Below are 14,213 nucleotides of genomic sequence, written 5' to 3'. Positions count from 1 at the left end.
TTCCGAATGGACAACAATCAAACGTTAATTCCAAATACGATGTGTGAAGTTAAAGAAAAATAAGAAAGTGCAAACAAAACAAAAATGAAAATCAAATCCAGCTTGGAGTGAAGCAGAGGTACTTCCCGTAGTACTCAGCCGCGCTGTGGTGCCCAAGCCATCTCACAGAGACATTGAAGAGTGCCACCTAAGAGCACCTTGGTTTAGATTCAAAGTGTCGTGTGTTATGACTGCCCAAATATAATGACCAGTGGTAGGCTGTAACAGCTCGGTAGATCCAGGGCAAACAAGTCTGTGGTACACTTAACACTTTGGAGACTTCTTTGGGACCTGGTTGAGGCCAAGCCCTTCCTTGCGTAAGATGCACGTGTCCATATAAAGATGAGTACACTGGTTGGCACTGGTTTTGTTTCTCTGTCACATTTTTCTTCATCCATTTGCTTGAGCACGTGACTGCTTCTGCCTCAGGTCTGCTGTTGCACAATGCAACATGAAGTAATGACCAGTGCTGTTAAACCCTTAGCTCATTTATGCTGTTCTTTGTCTCATACAGATAATGGTCTAATTTGGGGGTATTTTGTGGGATCATTAACTTCAAATTAGTTTTATGATGCTAACTTTAATTATAATGCTTTTAAATTGTCCTTGGCATACTATGTAGAAATAAAAAAAAATTTGAACTTACACAAGACTAATTTTCTTAAACTGCAAGTGACAATTTGTATTATGCCAAACTATCTCTAAATGAAAACATTTTTTTTTTCTTCCCCAGCTAACCAAACATAAAAGTGTGGCTCTGTCAGTCATTTCTAAAACCTGGTCTTCTTTTTCTTCCCCATTATAGATTTCTACAAACATTTCCAGTTTGTTTTGGGACACATATCTACCTTCCAAGTGTGTAGGACTATCTTGCTTGTGGGAAACAGTCAAGATTTATAGGAAGGAAAAAATCACTGAAACATCTGTCAACTTGTCTCTTTACTAAAGTGTGGTATGCCTTCTGTATAGATATTGTGTGCCAGTAAAAATAAGCAAGAGCCTGCTTTGTATTTAGGAGGATCCATATATTTCCGAGAGGTAGTACACTGTTTATTTTCTGCTCACGAGGCATGGGTAGCTGACGGTGATAAGACAGGTATCATTTCATGAGTGCTTAACACATGACCATGGCTGAGGCAGCCATATCTCACTTAACGAGGAAGGCATTCCTGCAAAGCAGGAGAGACTCCATTCCACAGAGGAGAAGCAGGCACATGATCATATGCTTGTTTACTATAAAATCATATGATCTTGAAGATAATTATTTTTTAGAGCACGGGGTAGGAAACACAGTAGAAAGAAGATGTTTCAGTACCTCCCACAGTAGATAAAGCTCAGAAGTCAGTCACCCGTGGATCAAATAGGCAACACAGAAAGAAACCACTGAGAATCACACAAAATCAAACAAACAAACAAACAAACAAAAAAAAACAAAAAACCCACTACAAACGAATTGTGACCAAATCTTTAGCTCTTTAGTGAAAATTTAAATAGCAAGGAGAGAGAAACTTTTTGTTTAGAAACAAAAACAACACTTGGACTTATTTTAAAATAAACAGTGAGTGATACTTTGCATTCTCTTTTTCTTCCAGATTCCAGATCTATCCCACTGGTAGCCCATGGTTTAATATAAGCACCATACAAGGAAATTAACAGAAAAATAATCATAACATTAAAAACCTAATGGTAGCAGCAACTAAGAAAACACCACCATACTGTATGATGTGAGCAGGAGACTCACAGAAAGTGCAAATGTACAAACGGATAAAAGTAAAAGAGTATAAACATTATCCCAAGATGCTATTGGAGACAAAAATAGTGCCGGTATTAGGATGAGATAAACTGAAATTAAAAATAATGTTTCAAGCTAGAAATCTAATGACACCCCATAGAAAAGAAAAGGCACAATAAATACAAAAGAGCCAAAACAAGGAAACAATGAGCGTATAATGAAAGAAACAAAAAAGCAAAAGTACAGAAAATAATTAAAATGAGTGAATTTTAGCAACAGTAGAAAATTATATAAATTAAGTTAGGAATAATATTAGAGCAATGCTATGATCAAAGTAGGATATTAATATGAACTTCACGGTCTCTTCAAATGCCATAAAAATCTCTTAAAACTCAACTAAGAAGAAATAATATGAAGATGTCTGTTCAAATACGCTTGGAGAACTGAATATTCAGATCTAAATACCCTTCTCTAGAGAATGGTACAAGAAACATGAATGATCCCCACTTTGTTAAGCCAGTCTCATTTTGACAAGCAGTCCTGGGAAAGATAGTTCCAAAGGTCAAGGGAAAAAGGAAAATACAGAAATTAGACAAAATTTTCAAAGAAATGGTTGCAAATAAAATCCAAAATATAAAAAATATAGCATGAGAAAGTGGGATTTGTGTATAAATCTGAGTTAACATTTGAAATTGAGTCCCTGTAGTCTACTACAATAGACTAAAGTTTTAAGTCACATGATTATAACAATTGCTGAAGAAAGACTTTGGAGCAAAGTCAAAATCTTATTCAAACCTCTCAGAGCATCAGCAATGAGAACTCCTTTGCACTTACAAGATTCTTGCACATGGCCAGACATGGTGGTGAATGCTTATAATCCCAGGGCTCAATATATATATATATATATTTCTGCCTAAAGACTGGATTTTTTTCCCCTGAATTGCAGCAAGTCATTTTCTTATTCCAAACTGAACAGGAAGTTCAGTTTTTTTCCTCTTGCAATTAGGCAAAACCAAAATAAATAATGAACAATAAATAAACGAAAAAAGAAAAACATAGCAACATTAGATTACACTAGAACAAAAGCATTGCACTGTGATACTCTGTCTCAAAGAAAGCAAATTAAATACATAAATAAACCAGTTTGAAAAAAAATAACACGCAAACCCCAACATATACACAGAAAAGCAAACACAAACCCTAAATCTAGAATGCACTAAGAAATTCTGGAGTGACGTTCGATTCAAGATGAGCACAAACAATACCTGCAGCATTTCTGTGTGACAGAGAGAAAATGCCATCCTAGTGCACGTTATTTACAACCTCCCCCCCCCCCCACGGTGCTGAGGACCACACAGAGGGCAGAGTCTATATGGAGCTATGGTCTTCCTGTGAGATAAATCTGGAATCAAAGTGAGGATTTAATGCAAGTCCTAAGAAATGTCAACAGCTTGTTTTTGTCTTTTTATGGGCATATATAATTCATTGTGAAGGGCATGTAGGAAGATAAAAATCAAATACTAGCTGAACCACTTTACAAAGAGGAAAATGTGAGAGGAGTTATTTTTCCAATGCTCAAGTCTACACAAGTGTGATAATCACATTGTGCTGTATTGGAGAAGAGATTTGCATGAGGTGAGTAGGAAGAGATCCTAAACATATATTTACGTAAGTAAGCAAGTAAGTAAGTAAATAAATAGGTTTTTTAAAAAAGATGTGGGAAAGCTATTCCCAAGAGATTCTTTTCCTCCAATAAATTGTATTGCAATTGTAGGAAAATACACAGAAACTAAAACAAAACCTTGACTTGAACCTCATATTTTATTCATCAATTAAAACCGAACTTGAAATACACACCAAAGATGAGTCAAAGATCCAAATAAGAGAGACAATATAAAATTCTTAGAGAAAACACAGAAATTCTCTGAGATTTAAGGCTTTAGATTAAAGAATTTTTTAATTTGACAATGAAAGTTTTTTTTTAAAAAAATAAAGATAAACCAGAAATAAATAGATTTAAACTATTATTTCTATGAAAGATCCTCCAGAAAACTGAAAGACTGGGAGAAAATATTTGCAATCGCTCATCATAGCACAGAGAACACAGGGTCGCTTCTTGGACTCTACAAACTCTTAAAAATCAGTTGTAAGCATCACTCTTCAGAGTAGGCCTTTCACAAAGAAGAAAATGAGAAAAAAAAAAAAAAAAAAAAAAGACACTGCACCATTCCCATTAGGGAGAGGACAAAAGCACAGTGACACACCACCACCATGCCCCTACTAGAATGGAGCAAATGGAGCACAGTGTTGACACCACTGCTGGTGAGCATACAGAGCAACTGTATTGTCAAGCGCTACCACCTAAAATGCAGAAAACTGCTTGAACCCAGAGTGTCAGTGGCTTATGAAGTAAACACTGGCATCAGATCTAGTAATTGCATTGAGTACTAAGCTCACATAAAGTAATGTACTGACACAAAGATTCACAACTTGCACACAAATATTCATAGCAACTTTGTTCACAATAACCTAAAGTGGGTACCACACGTGTGTTTCAATTATTGAAGGGCTGAACGAACTGTAGCAGATGTATAGCATGGTATATTAGTCAGTGACAAAAAAAGTGACAAACAATTCATCCGTGAAACAGCGCGGCTGGATTACCGCTGTTATGTGTTCAATGAGAAGGCCAATCTCGTAAGGTTACGTGTATATGATTACAGTTATACAGCACTGTTGAACTCTCAAAAATGTGGAAACAGAGCAACCTACTGGACCAGGTTTAGGGACTGGAGGCTTGAAAAGGGAAATGGGTGTGACACCTTTCTGTGGGTAACAAGAAGGTGATGAAATTCTTTCTTTCTCTTGTGTTATTTAGCACTGACCATATCTTTGTGGTAATTTTATCAACAGTTTTGTAAGAGGAAAAAAAATGAACAGAGTTTATTGGAGGTCTGCGTTATCTCTTGAAACTACACACTACTCTAGAACTGTCTCAAATTTTAATACTGTTAAAACATACTCTCCTAGGTCCAACTTTAAATAATCTAAGAATCTCCAGGCATTGCTGTGCCATGTCTAGCAATGGGTTAAAATGACAGTGGCTGGTTTAGTCTAGTTTCAAACTCGAGGAAGTATTGAGCAGAGCTGACAGTGAAGCACATTTGGTGTGTTGCTTGAAAGTCACATATGTGATATGATTTAGCAAAAGAGACATAGTCTCCTTAGCAATTCCTTCTTTCCCTTTTGTTCTTGGATATTATGGAATAGGAAAATGGCTTCTAATAGAATGATCAGAGAAGGATTCTCAATAAAAAGGAAGACACACCGGACACATAGCTGCATGTGGGGATTAAGGAATGAGAAAATGGCCGGAGTAAACCTCTGAGAAAGAGTCTTGCTGAAGATACATACATACATACATACATACATACATACATACATACATACATACATATATATATATATATATATATATTCAGTGCACACACACACACACACACACACACACATGCACACACATATATAAAATGCTGTAACTCAGGGTTTTCCTTCCTCAGCTTCCCATGAGCTATAATTACCACAGTGCCTCATGCCATTCAGTTCTCAAAGTGATATAAACTCCCACTTACTTATATGAAGATTGCAAAATTAGTTTAGTGGTCCAGAAGGAGCCTGAAATGCAGCCAACCAAGGCAGTTATGGGAAAACATACAACAACAGAACCTCCTTGCCATTTCTGGAGTTGCTTGGAGTGACTCATAGTTCTCAATCCTTGTGCCATATGAACTGGATAAAATGATGGATCTTGGGTTCCAGTCACTGAAACTACAAGGCTGGCATCTGCAATACGTGAGCAGAAATGCTGGGCTCTATGTCATGTCCTTAAGACACTATTCTTCCCATGTCTCTCTTACTCCAATAAAGCTTTTCATAAAAAAGAATCATGAGGTAAATTCCTAATTTTATTTTAAAACTACTCTTACCTGAGTATGTCCAACTTTTATTTAATAATCTTCACCTAAAATGTCAGTTTAAAAGATAATGTGGGACAACTTGCCAAAAAAAAAAAATCTAGTTTGTTATTTTCTATTTATTTTAGAAATTTTAATAATGTAACAATTATGACTCTAAAATTGATTTTTAAAAACCTTTGATTCACAATGTGGAATAAATAAAATGCCACTCAGAAAAAAAATTACCTGAAAATTAGATTCAACTGCATTGAGCGCTTAATGAGTTCTTACCAGCAATGGTGGTGAGTTCATGCATTCTTTCATGTCACAGATCTTGTGTCTGGAATACTGGCTTGTTGCCCTCATTGTCTTTGGAATGTGGAAACTATTAGAGGTTGTTGCTTGTGAAGGAAAACGTGCCACAATGTTTCAGGAAATGCAGGAGGCTCTGAACAATACAGTGGAGAAGTCACATGGATGTCCACGGGCTTCCCCTTTGTAGTTTTTGTTGTTCTTGGTGTGAAGTTGTGAGCTTGGTATTTTATCATTCTCTCAGCTTGTTTTAGGATTGGAAATGGCTTATACAGTATCTGCAGACAGACAGGAGACTGCCCAGCATTGATATTTCCTGCTGGGAGAAAATGCAGGGAGACTATTTTAATAATAGTTTCATGTACAGCGAATGTGATGGGCTTATCTATGGAAACTCAGCTTCAAAAAGTTTGTAGAACATAAAATACCAACGTGAATGATTTCTCTTAGGCTATGCAGCTAGGAACTTCTAAGTTTTTCATCTTACGTCATGTTTCCGAGGTCCGTTAGAAATTAGTTCCTTCATAGATGCATTGCTTTGAATGTCTCCAGTGGGCAGTGCTGAGAGCTGGGGCCCTACAGAGAGTTTGGACCATGACTTCTACACAGGTAGTGATTGAGTCTATGTCACTGTTACTGGAACAGGGTCCTTATTGTGCCAGTGACTTTGCCACAAATGGGAGTTGGGCCTTCTCGTCTTCTCTTGCCCATATGTCACTGCCATGGAATGAGAGAGCCAGGATGTCCTTATCTGGCATGGTTTCTTAGACTTTGAGTTATTCCCCATGCATGGGTGTCTTAGCACACACACGTGAGCGCATACACACACACACACACACACCCACACACACACAGAACTAAACTAATACTCAACTTCACCTGTCCCCAGTCTTCTGGACACCAGGGTCTCTCTTCATTACTCAAAGTCAAGAATCTGCCTTTAAAAAAAAAAAAAAAAGAATCTGCCTTATATTTTTGATTCAAGGCCAATGTTGGGGTTTGAGGTGGGCTGTGGAGTCACTGTAAGCTCACCTGAGATAAACCAGAGAGCTAAGTTACCTAATTCAGAGGGAATGATTAAAGTAATATGCTAACTCTGAAAGAAGTATCTTTAACCACTCCCAAAGCTAGCATATGTGAGAGTCAGAAGCAGGGAGCATGCCCATGCCTCCTCGTCCATTTCCGTCATGGAAAGGCACAGTACTGGAGGGTCTCTAGGACAGCACAGTCATGGAGTCCTCTTACCAGGGGGAGGGACCACAATTATAGGCTCAGGAGGGTTGTGGTCCTGAGATTGTGGAGAAGAGGTGAGCCTAGAGCCAGAAATCTCTAGCTCTGAAACACACTAGGGAAAGGCTCCCATGTTCTCCCATCCCATGCCACATGAAGGAAGCCTACAAAGTCTCCTGATTGCCTCAGTACAGGCCTTAAGGGCACAAAGAACATTTTTATTTTCTTTTATTTCAAGCTATTTAAAAGTCTCAACATAAGGGACACAGAATTGTTAATGGATAAAATGACAATGCCAATTTTAATAAAACAATCGGCAGTTATAATTCACTTGCAGCTAAACCCTAAATTAGTCGTATGTTTTTCTTCATCATCTTGACAAACATGTTCTAAATATAATGGAGTGAGATAGATTTTAAGAGCTATGAGATAAATTTGAGAAAATGGCAAATAAGTAATTTGTCTTATCAGATCAATCCTATGTCCATCCTTAGAGTGAGATACTGGTGTGGATAGTAGGTGAGCGCATACTTAGCAGACTGAGGATGTAATGGAGAACAGAGTAATATATGGGTTTATGCACATTCTTCTTTAATAATCATTGTGAACAGAAACAAAGAAGATTAAAGGATATTATTATAATATATGCAAACATGATTTCAAGCAGATTTAAAATCTAATGAGAACAACACAAGCCTTAAATTAATAGAACATCCTGAACAAAAGTCCCTCGATGGCTGTAAAGCAAGAGGGATTTCACAAACAAGACAAAACATACAATTCATAAAAAGGAAATGAGTGATAAATTGACCATGCTAAAATGAATAAAGTCTTTGGAAAAAAGTACACAATGAATCAAATTTAAGACCGCAGCACAGACTGGCAGGAGATACTAACAATGAACACCGCCACGAACAGTTTAGGAGCCAGGATACATAAGGCTTTCCTCCAAAACAATGAAAAAAGAATAAATAGTCCAATGGAAATTGGGCAAGAGATGAATGAGCCAGTCTAAGAAGGAGAACAGCAAATGCCAATAAACATGGAAAACACTACTTCATCCCCAGCACAGGGGAACAGTGTTCAGCACTGTACAGCTTTTATCTTACAGAGATTAAAACAGACTAAAAACACAAGCCTCATTACTGCATAGGGAGAGGAGGATGGAAAAAAATGCACAAGTATGTTTGGATAAATTTGAAAGTACAAATTTAATTGATATATTTTCAGTGATCTGAAACATAAAAAATCATGATTGCAAACCTATGAGTTTTAAAAACTTCTATTTTTCACATGCACATGTGTGTATGTGTGTGTACACACAAGTGCATGAGGCAGGTTATAGTGACCTCGGTCAGCCCTGGGGATGATATTATGAAAGAAGGGAAGTAGAATATTCTTTTCATTAGAAAATATATTTGGGCAAAATATTACCACATGTTGCATCTGGTTCAGTGAGGGAGGACATTTATTATATATCTCTGTTAATGTATCTGTATACTGCATAAATTAGTGAAATTATTTTTAAGATTAAAATTTAATACAAACACTGGTCATCATTTATATTTCTTTTCCTGTGGTGATGGTGATTTAATAGCATAGTTTGATTTCAGTATGGTTTATCAGTAAGTTCTCTAAACATCTGAGGGAAATAATCTTTACAAATACTAAGCTTATTACTTGTAATTACTTGTTAGTTAAGTGATCGTCTATTCTCCTTAGATACGAAGTTGAGGAGCTCAAGCTGTCAATAAACAAATTGATGCTGAGGAAAAAATATGAGTTATTTCTTATTGAAAGTCGTTTTAAGGACATCTTAAGCATTCTTAAGTACAAGTATCATTGGTGCTTGGATCTTGCAATAAACCTTATTTCCTTTTTTTGGTATCTGTTGTGGCGGTGCCTAGCTAATTATGACATTATGTAAACTGTGGAGCCTATTCTTTCTCAGTCACAGGCAATGCTGATGGAGTGGTCAGTGTTCTGTAGATATGTTACTACTAAAATTTAGATTGTTTTATCTCCCCTGTTTGTATCTCTTAAAAATACTAGACCCCTTAGCCACTCTTGATGAGTTCTGACAGTATCGATTTGGTGGTGTAGATCAGGACACTAACAGTCTCTGAACTTAAACTTTCTCATACAGAACATCAACTAAACACCAGAAACAAAGTGCTCTATGATGGCCCAAACCATAATGATCAAAATTGTGCTAAAGGATTGTCACCAATCTATGGTGATCACAGCATCCAGGGAAGTGGGAAAGACCTTGGAAGCAAGTTGCAAAGCATATTGGGCAAGTCCTGTGCCATGTATCTGTTTATTTTTAGTAGAGAGATGACATTGGGAACACGGGATTAAAACTAACAAGCAGGTGATACTAATGGCTTCTTGGGATGGTTTTAAGTAGCACTTACAATCATGCAGTATTTATGAGATGTTTACAAGAATTTATGGCTCATAATAAGTACTTTAGAAGGTTTTGTTAATCAAATAAATAAATTCTCACGTACATTTTATAGAGTGTAATTTTTCTTGAACCTGAATCATATTCATAATTGTGAGTCTGAACCATCCCAAACCTGATGCAATATCAAGTTGACTTAATGTGCTATGTAAAAATGAGTAATTGATAAACAAATTGCTCTAATGGACATGCTTATGTCTGCCATCACTTGCAAACAACAGCAAAGCAAACCTCTCCCGGGCATATGACTTAGACAACTACAAATGACGACTGGAAAAGTAGGTGACATTATTACAGAGTGTTGGGTTATTTACAAAGATCTAATCTCAGTCTTGTTCTCCGTGATTCAAAGCCCACCCTCATGGTCTGAAGTAGATATACAACCATGGATTATTTTACATACGTTTTTGCTCTTATACTTAATAAACTAAATACATTTAGAATAGGTATAGATTCATGGAAATGTCAAGAATGTTACTAACCTTCCAGACCCCCAGCACCTTGACTCTATTTTATCACAATTGTGGGATATTTAGTCAATGACCCAGAGAGAACCTCACAGTCCAAAGTTCATGCCTTGCTGGAATTGCATTATTTTTATACCTGCTTTCTCTTTTCTGTGTCAAGATACCATGTTATGTTACAAATATAAAATGTTGCTCAGAGGCTCTTATTTTGAATGTTTTGTCCCTGTCGTGTGACAGACACAACTTTAAAAGTCATGGAAATAGTAGAGAAAAAAAAAAAACATTAAAAGTCACGGAAACTTTCAGTGGTGGGACCTGGCTGATGGAAATGGATTACTAGGAAATGGCTTCTGGTTTCTGGCCCACTCTTTCTGACTTCCATTCTGCTATTGCTTCATGATTAGGCTCTCAATCTTGTAGCTATCATCCTTTTTTTGTACCATGTCTTCCTTTTTGTGGTGATCTTTCTGAAACCATGAGCTAAAATAATCCACTGTTCACTTCAGCTGCTCTTGTCAGATATTCCATCTGGCAAGTGGCAAAAAAGTAACCAATACTTCATGGTACATCTGCCCACAGCATCTTCTTAGGAAACTCTGGGTATAATGGCACATCTTCACGCACTTTCTCCTTAAGCATTCCCAGCCAACGATGGCCTCTGAGACTGTCCTTTTTAGTGACCCTTACAGCAGAGATAATTCCAACAAGCATTTTATACAACAGCTTTCCTTGGTTAACTTTAAATTCTCTCTCTAATAGATTTGGGAAACAGAGGTGGTAGAGTTGAGGAAACCCAGAGACACCATCCTCCACCAATTACATTGAGGATATGTATGAAGAACATGTTTATTGCTAAAGATATTAAGCTCTACCATAAGGCCGAGGTAGTGTCAGATCTCTCACATGAACTTATTCCTTCTGTTCCTTTTTCATACCATATGATTTTAAACAACATCAAACTATAACCTAACTCAAGGAGAGGCAAGTTGACCTTTACGAGAGTTGCTGTGTTAATCACAGTTCTCTAGAGTAACAGAGCTGAAATACACAGGAATTTATTAGAATGCCTTGTGTGGTGTTCCAGGTAGACCCCACACTGAGCTGTTACCAATAGAAAGTCCAAGAATCCAATAGCTGTTCAGTTGACAAGGCTCAGTGTCTCATCTCGTCTTCAGTACATGCTTGAATCCCAAAGAAGTAGGCATTAATGCCAAGAAAGGAATAGACATGCCAGTGAGAGCTAGCACAAGCAGACAAAGAGCAAAAGCTTCTTTCTTCCGTGTTCTTTATATTAGATAGACTACCACCAGAAAGTGTGACCTACATTAAAGGTAGATCTTCAAACCTCAAAATATTTTATTTAAAAGTGGATCTCTTCTCCCTTAAAAAGGATTTAACTAAGAAAATTCCCCATAGGTGTACTTACCATTTGGATTTCTGTTAATTCCATATGTAGTCATGTTGACAACCGCCATGGTTGCCTCTTATTTGTCTATTTAGTATCCATCTTTCCATACTCAAAATATGTATTTTTTATTTCAGGTTATAGCTCTGTACCACAGTATCAATTTATTTATCTAATAATTGCTTTACATATCCAAAATCATGAGTGCTTTATATTTCAGGTTACAGCTCCATATATATTATTTAATAATTTATTTACTATGTATCTATTTATTTATTTTCATAAATACTTGTTTTATAACTTATGTTATTCAATACTACAGTATATATTCTGTTGTTCTAGTTGTTTTAGTTCAACTGTTGTTACTTTTTTCAGTGAATCTTGTTATCAGGTGTGAACCTTCCCTTGCATTAAGGCATCATAGATCCTGTAGAGTAATCATATGCATCTTGTTTTTCAGTACAAAAGTCAATAGTTTCTCAAATAAATGCTTCTTGTTAATGAAGAACTGTATTTTAGTCCCAGTTCTTAGTTCTGGTGTTTTCACTACCCCCTGGGCTTTGGTACCTGTGATCCCTTTTGTGGGCAGAAGCAGAGAATACATTAATATATACTAACATGTAAACATATTTATTTTTGTCTGTTTAATCTTTTCCAAGCTACATATGAGTGGATAGTGAAATTTTTCTATCTCACCAAGTACCATATGATTTATTCCAACCTAGTTAGAATCCTGGTTACCATTATCCACAAAATCTCATTTATTTGTGCAGTCCTGGTACTACACAGTAACACAATTACTACACAGTAATACAATTACTACACAGTAATGCAAATTATTGATCAGATAGTACATATGTAATAATCAGTAAAAATATTTATTACATTTATGTGACATGTTAAAATGGCAAAACTGTGGAAAAAAGTTTTGTCAGGACAAACATATTAGTAATCCTAGGCAAAAATATTATATAGAGGTTTCTGTACATAAAAAAGTTTGAAAATAAATATAATTAAAACTGGGATGTGAAAATGCAGACTAGCATGATTGTATTGAGCTTTATAAGACACTGCTAAATTATCTAGGAAAGGATTTGGCCTGTTTCACATTTTTTAATCTAACTATGAATAAGTATTCCTATTGCCTCACATCTACGTTAAGGTTTGATATAGCTACTTTCAATTTCTTCTTAATTTCCGGGCTACCTGTAAGAGTCTCTTTTTGTTTTAATTTGCATTTCCCTAGTGGCTGGTGATAGTGAGCATATTTTCATATGGTCTGCCACATGTTTATATACTTTAGTGATATATCTGTCCAGGCCCATGGCACACTGTCCAACAGAGTTATTTCTTTCCTTATTTTTATTTAGATATTTTGAAATGAACTTTTTATTAGATAAGTGTTTGGTAAAATTTGTTCATAAGCTGTGTCAAGTGCTAATAGTGTCTTTCAAAATGACAGTGTTAAATTTAGCAAGCTCTAAAATCATTTTTACGTTCATAGCTAGCGTTTTGTTGTGTATAGAACTCAGTCACAGTACAGTCTCAAAAGTTGCTTCCTGTGTTTTTCTTCTATAAATTTTATCACTATGGATTTCTTATGCACAACTTTGTGGCTCTTCATCCTTAGACATTAAGCGAATTTAACAAATGTTTCTCTTGAAGCATAATAATTCACATAGCTTTAAAATTAAGTGTTGAACCTGGCTTTCTCTTGCTGGCACTGGGCTCCCTAAATTGTGGCAGCTGAGCATTCAGCACCATGGTCAGAGCCCAAATCCTAGGACCTCTTTAGAAGCTATGCCTGGAAGCCACTGTCTTTTTCTACCTATGCTGGCTTTCTGAAATCAGAGATGTGATGTATGAGCAAAGCGCAGATGGTGGCCTGTGAGCTGCTGATGGTTGCCATGGTTCAACAAGCACAATCTAGTGATGTTCTCTGCTTTCTCTTTTCAGCCATTTGCCTGCAAAGCGAGGCAATTTAGATAATGTTCCTACTCTATTCTTGTAGCTATTTAGAGCACACATTTTACAAAATAGAACTCCCAACTATGTGGAGAAATTAGTCTTGTCGATTTTGTATATGTCAATGTGACATGTATGTGTATGTCACTTGCATGACACTTCTGTGTTACAAAGCACTTGTATCTGCGAGAAACTAATTTTAGGAAAGACATAGAATCATAATCCATGAATGTGTATTTCTTTTTACAAAAATGGTCCAGTATTTGACTATATTCTCCATATGACTCTTGATTATTTGCAGTGCCTGCAATAGTTATTTTTCTGTTGCTATGATAAAATACCATGATCCAATCAAGTTATAGATGAAAAGGATTACTTTGCTTTATAGTTTTAGAGAAAGAATCAATAATGGAAGGAAAGGGATGGCAGCAGGCAGCCAGAACTTAAAGCTGAGACAGTACATATCAACTTCACACAAGGAGCAGAGAGGGCAAGCAGGAAGTGAGATAAGGCTTAAGGTCTACCTCTAGTAATCTACTTCTTCTGGGGCAGTTTCTCCTCACATAGATTCCATAAAGTTCCAAGACAGTGCAAAGAGTAGTGACTGTGGGAAAAATTCTCATTTCCACCACTATATGAA

The sequence above is a fragment of the Acomys russatus genome, chromosome 4 (assembly GCF_903995435.1).
Source record: "Acomys russatus chromosome 4, mAcoRus1.1, whole genome shotgun sequence".
NCBI classification, from domain to species: domain Eukaryota; kingdom Metazoa; phylum Chordata; class Mammalia; order Rodentia; family Muridae; genus Acomys; species Acomys russatus.
This window is presented reverse-complemented; position numbering follows the sequence as displayed.